This window comes from Schistocerca piceifrons, chromosome 1, assembly GCF_021461385.2.
Source record: "Schistocerca piceifrons isolate TAMUIC-IGC-003096 chromosome 1, iqSchPice1.1, whole genome shotgun sequence".
Taxonomy (NCBI): Eukaryota; Metazoa; Arthropoda; class Insecta; order Orthoptera; family Acrididae; genus Schistocerca; species Schistocerca piceifrons.
Genome location: NC_060138.1, coordinates 454,776,942 through 454,783,282, shown reverse-complemented (window position 1 = coordinate 454,783,282; position 6,341 = coordinate 454,776,942). Strand labels below are relative to the sequence as shown.

Genomic DNA, 6,341 nt, shown 5'->3' with positions numbered 1-6,341 from the left:
TTCAGGTGAAAAACTGACGCTTATTTTCTCCTGTAATACACAAATTTTTGTTTTGTCGCCTTTCTTATAGCTTAATAACTTGTAATGTTTTAACACAACATAGGGCATTAAGTAATTCCTCATTTATCATTAAAAACGAATGTTTTCATGTGGTAATTGCAGACTTTCCTGCTGCATGCTGTCAAATTTCTCCTTGAAAGTGAAAGCACTGAAACGTTTGGAAAATAGCTACTTATTAACACTTGAATATCATGTAGGTAATAGCTTCTGCATAGCACTGAGTCACTGTGATAAAAGTCCTTATCTACTGTCCCTCCATCGACAGGTTTACAGCAACGAAGAGAGAGAGAGAACTTAATGTAAAGTGTACTCATTGAAATGGAAAGCTGCTTTTAAGGAACTTACAAAATTTGGTAAAAAATTAAACAACACTTTAATTTTATTTTAAAAGGAAATTCATCATGCTCCTAAGATCACCATTATCAAATAACATCAGTCTGCTCTTAGACTTTTACACTTCTCTTGTTTGAGTTTTATATCCATCACTTAATTCCTAAGTTACATATGCTTTTTTGACACAACTAAAATAGTGAGGTGTGGTGTTCTTATAAATCTGTCGTTTCTTTCGAACAAGAGTTACATCTTGTCCTCAACACTCATTTTCTTCCTCTTACGTAAACTTGTGCCACTGGGATCAAGACATTTGTTTATCTGCTCGGAAATTGTATGTCCATCTGAAACAGTTAACGGAGCTTGTATCTCTCTCTCATCTCAGGCTCTCCCAGGATAAATGATATGGATACAACTTCTGTATTGTCTCTGGAATCGGTCACAATGTTGAAAACAATACTGTCGGTCTTTTCTTCCGGCTGGAAGAGTCAAATATTGGAGACACATCTGCAATAGAATATGTCCTGTTGTAGTTCGTCAGATGTACCAACACAGTGGTTGCAGAATGTTTAGGGACACTTCTAAATTTCGTTGAATCCTCATGTGTTCACCTCAGTAACAATATTTCAGTCTGTGTTTTACACGATGTTGTTAGAGATATGAAATACGAGTTTATAGTTAAAATTTCACTGCTCTAGCTCTAATACTTTTGGATATTTAACGTTTTTCAGTTTAGTAAATAGAGCTAAAAAATCCTGTTTTCCGTCTAAAATATTTTCTTTCTCTAAAACTGCTAGTTCTACTACTATTAAACTTTAAATGCCGCTTCATCATACCATAGCAATGACAAGAATAATAATACAACAAGCGAAAAAAAATTTTTATTGATTTGGTTATCCCTCAGACAAGACTATTTTTAAATTACACTGTAGGAAATACTGCAACGAGCCACAAGTTTTCTTGAAATGATTACATTCTACCATTATTAGTTTCCACCCTGAGGGTCTCCAGATGTGGCGTTGGCTTCTTTTATATTTGTGCCATCCTGAAAAGCCCTCCTATAATATGTTAAGGAGGGCTTTTCGGGATGAAACAAATGTAAAAGAAGTTAACGCTACCATCTGACGATGGGCGCAGGCCCGAAAATGGTAATGGTATAATAAAATCATTTCAAGAAAACTTGTGGCAGGTTGTAGTATTTTCTACTGTGAAATTACGAAAACAGCTGCGGTGTTCTCCAACCAAAATGGATAACGTAATATGATTATTTTACACCGGTGAATTCGGTGCCAAATTGATCAGTTTCTTTCCACGGTAACTACCGACTGGCAACACTTATGACAATACTGACCACGCATTTGCTTTCTCCCTGTCTTTTTTCGGGAGTTATCGCGGAACAAAACTGACTGTTTCTGCCACCAAATTTAACGAGGAAAAATTTTGCTTGAGAGGTGACGAAATGAGTAGTTAGTACTTGTGTGATTCCTATGCTGTAATAAAACAGCAGTAAAAATATCAGGGGGTTTTATCATTAAACTTTCCCAATTTAGCACGCTATAACACGGAAACTAATCACCGTACGAGCATCACACTTGGTGGCATTAATGTGCAGAGTATGGGGTGACTGATTTCTATGCGCTACAGCGCCACCGTCCAGTTCCAACTATTAGAATTATATTAATACCTTCAGCTGCTGACGGGCGTTGATACGTATTAACAGGGACAGGTGAAGAAAATGTGTGCCCCGACCGGTACTCGAATCCGGGTTCTCCTGCTTACATGGCAGACGCTCTACCCATCTAAGCCACCGAGGCACAGAGGTTAGTGCGACTGCAGGGACTATCTCGCGCACGCCTCCCGCGAGATCCACATTCTCACCTTGTATGTCCACACACTACATTCGTAGTGTCCCACCCCGACACACTCATTACTCGTGGAAGACTTTCTTATTAAGTCCCGTAAGAGTTCGAGGAATATGTGTGCATCCGCACAGAAGAAGGTTATGGCTGGCATTGCCAGAACTATATACTTATATGGATATGGTGTCTGTTCTTTCGGACATGTCCGAGAGACATATCTATGTAAGTATATAGTTCCAACTATGGTCACCAGCTGCCATGATCAGTCATCGTGATTCATAGTCTCACACACCTGACCAGTCGCATTGCACTTGTTGACGTGTCAACATCAGCTTGAACAAAAGGAACAGATCATTATTTGGTGAAGCTCTATTGTCAAAACAATAGTAATGCTGCAGCTGCACTTCGAGAATATCGCTGGCTGAAAGGATTACGGAATGGTCCTCTTTCTCCACCTGCTGTGAGGAGCAAACAACTGGAGAACTGGGCATCCTTCCATGAAGAGGCCGAAGACCGGTTGCGCCACAGGTGGTTGATGAAACCGCTGTTGCTATGGAAGACAACGCTGCGCGCAATTCCCGATCGTCAGGCAGTGCGCGCGTTGTGTGACGACAGTCGAACATCCCGTGGTCCACTGCACCGAAGATGGTTCGAACCATTCTCAAATGATATCCGTGCAAGCTTGCACCACAGGACGCACAACGACGTGTTGACTTCGCTGTCCACTTTCTTGCAAGGACTGAAGCTGACGAGAGCTCACCCTGGACCACCCTATGGACAGACGAAGCTCATTTTTCTCTGACGGGTGAGGTGAACACACAGAACTGCCGAGTGTGGGGATCTTCACTGATGGGCGCCATATTGAGCCCGTTTTCAGCATGAATGGTGTCTGTGTGTAACGGTGTCATGGTAGCAGCACATTAAATGTGTTTCAATTGAATTGATTCTGCACTATTTCTCTTCCCCATGTCCTTGACATTACTGCAACCAAGTTTGATACTCGTACGTTAATTAGTTACCATTTTAGATAGGGAGAGTATAATTATAATCACCCGGCACCTTAGGTGTAAGAGTAGCAGTTTTCGAGAAAGTAACATTTTAATCAGGAAAACAGGATTTTTTAGTGATAGTATTTGTATGATTCCTGTGCTGTAATAAAACAGCAGTACAGATTTCATAGCTGTAGGAGTAGCAGTTTCCAGAAAGGAAAGACTAAGTCAGAAAACGCTAAAACATTCCATTATTATAGCTACAACAGTGAAATTTAACTGAAACCCTCAATTAAGATGACTAATAACATCATGTAAAACATAGTCTGAAATGCTATTACTTTAGGAGCATGTGCGGATTCAACGAAATTGAGGCCTGACCTTAAATTTCCTGCAAGCGCTTTAGCAGCCCAAACTTATTTTTCCCGAAGGAAAAGAAGCGGTAACTACTGGCAGAGTTAGGTAGTATGCTTAAAATCAAGAAATTTATTTATTGTTTTCCATGTTGAACTGTACCCAGGATATCCTAGTGATCATACAGGATCCATTTCTTTGGTTTCACTGAGACATTTGATCCCGTTCGAAGTATTCTTTCTCTTCTATTTCTACGACATGAATCCCTAATTGTTCTCCAGATGTTCTTGAAAATATCACCTAAGTGCCATGAAATATGAACTTACTAAAAATAAAACTGTACTAGTTTAATTAGCTTTTATTCAGGATTTTAACAACACGAGAACCTTTCCCATCTCTAGTATTTTCCTCCCGAATCTCTACGGAATACGTCAGCAGAATTGTGGAAGAATTACTCTCCGCATTTGTCTACAGACTTCCTCCTATTTATTTCCAGTTCCTTGAACAGAAAAACTTTTAGAAGGAAAGGAAGTTTCGACTAGATGGCAGTTTCCCAACTGTAGCGGTGCTGGATCAATGCGCCCTTGTTCTTATAACGCTTTAATTCTAAATACATTGATGCTGAGAGTGTAACTCACATAATATTACTTTCTGTGAGTGTCTCATTGTAGTTTTCTTTGCGTAGGCATAGTGAGACATCTTTTACGTTGCGTTCTACATGAGCGACAGAAGCGACCGACATCGTGGGGCATATGGACGTGTGACATTCCTGCTAAAAGCTGCAGCATGGGGCTATACCCTTCGGTGCCCCATGTGCGAGTCACAAATTCCATAAGAGCTGACCAGCTGTTTCTAAAAAATAACGCCTATAAACAGTAAAAGGCAACAAAATTAGGCAGAAAAATTCGCTTTATTTAGGAAAATAAGGCAAAATAGCAGTGCTGTAAATGAAACTTACAAAGGAAAGAAGCTTCATGCGAAATTTCATAATTTATATCAATTACGAAGATCGCCAGTCAAATTCTTCAAATATATGAGGATGATCATAGATACGTACGACTACATCAGTGAATTAAAGACGAGTGTTTCGTAAGCGACAACGACCTTTCAGCAGCCGATACGTACGGAGAATGACTGATTATCGCAAGTATCGAAGAGGTTTCGATCGTTCAGCAGTAGCATCTTCGGCTAGTAAACTGACTGACTGTGTGTCCCAGGCTTCGGACTTGCCTGCCTCTGAAATTTTAACTGACTCAATTACAAACCAAATACGTTTTGCGTGTAGTAAGTTTTATATATACTGTTCACACTGCATCTCAAAGTAGATTTTTAAGGTATTGTCGAAGTACTTTAAATCTATACACACCTATCACAATATGTCACACACATTAAGTTCCTAATAAAACACATTATACAACCAAGGAATGTACTGGTATTTGATTGGTGGGAATGCAATTCATCAGCAGTCAATGTTAATGGCGAGTTTTTCGGTTAATCTAAATAGTCTTCATAAATAAAGCATATTTCTCTTTAAAAAGGTAAGATGTTTTGTGAAATGATGTTTTTTTAAGTAAGAAGTAAAATAGATTAGAGAAACATTTGATGCACCACGTTTGCCGTACATGATTTCCAGCGTCTTTGAAAGGCACGCAAAATTTTTCTGTAATTTCTTTTATATCTTACTTTTAAGCAAATCATTTCACTAAACATTTGTCCAATTTTTTCATTTTTTTTCATTTTCAAGTTTTATTCAGAAAGCATGATCTTATTGACAACTCATTTACCTTTCTCGCATCTCCTGTTCTCGAAATGTCCTAATTGTAACACTTGATTCGAAGGAAACTTTTTTGACATTTAAATACCAAACCAACGATTTTTTTCATGCACAAAAAAGCTACGCTTTGTAGAGGTGAACTTCCTGACATTTCGTTTACTTAGCTAGCAGCAGGTGTTTGTGAAGTATTTCAATTTTCCCTCAACTCACTAATTATCCTGATCACTGTCAAGTAGCTTTTCTTTCCTTTTTTTTTTTTCAAAACTAGGCCTCACGCTGGTCAATTTCATGCACCATTTATTAGTTTCTCTCTCTTCGCGTGGCTATGAAAATTCGGACAAAAACCCTTTGTATAATTTAGAGTGTCTCGTTTTCGCTCCGCTCAAACATTTGACCGGAACCTTTCCAGTATTAACCAGACGACACAATGTGTCCCTTTTGGCGTGCTTTCATTTTGAGCCCTCATCTACATTTACATTTACATCTACATAGATACTCGGCAAGCCTCCGTACGGTGTGTGGCGGAGCGGACCCTGTACCACTACTGCGCATTTGCCTTCCTGTTCCACTCGCAAATAGAACGACGGAAAAACGACTATCTATGTTCAAATGTTTGTGAAATCTTATGGGACTTAACTGCTAAGGTCATCAGTCCCTAAGCTTACACACTACTTAACCTAAATTATCCTAAGGACAAACACACACACCCATGCCCGAGGGAGGACTCGAAACTCCGCCGGGACCAGCCGCACAGTCCATGACTGCAGCGCCTAAGACCGCTCGGCTAATCCCGCGCGGCAGAACGACTATCTATATGCCTCCGTACGGGCCCTAATTTCTCGGATCTTCTCTGCGGGTCCTGCGGCACTTTGAGTGTTGGCGACAGTAGAATCGTTCGGCAGTCAGCTTCAAATGCCGGTTCTCTCAATTCTCTCAGTAGTGTTCCTCGAAAAGTAAGTCGCCTTCTCTCCAGAG

At 39.9% G+C, this 6,341-nt stretch overlaps 1 non-coding gene across 1 annotated transcript; it reads right to left on the bottom strand.

Annotated features, from left to right (window-relative positions):
- Positions 1 to 2,130: 2,130 nt before the first annotated feature.
- Trnat-ugu lies at positions 2,131 to 2,204 on the bottom strand. The gene has a single exon. It is a non-coding gene; the product is annotated as a tRNA-Thr (tRNA).
- Positions 2,205 to 6,341: the final 4,137 nt, after the last annotated feature.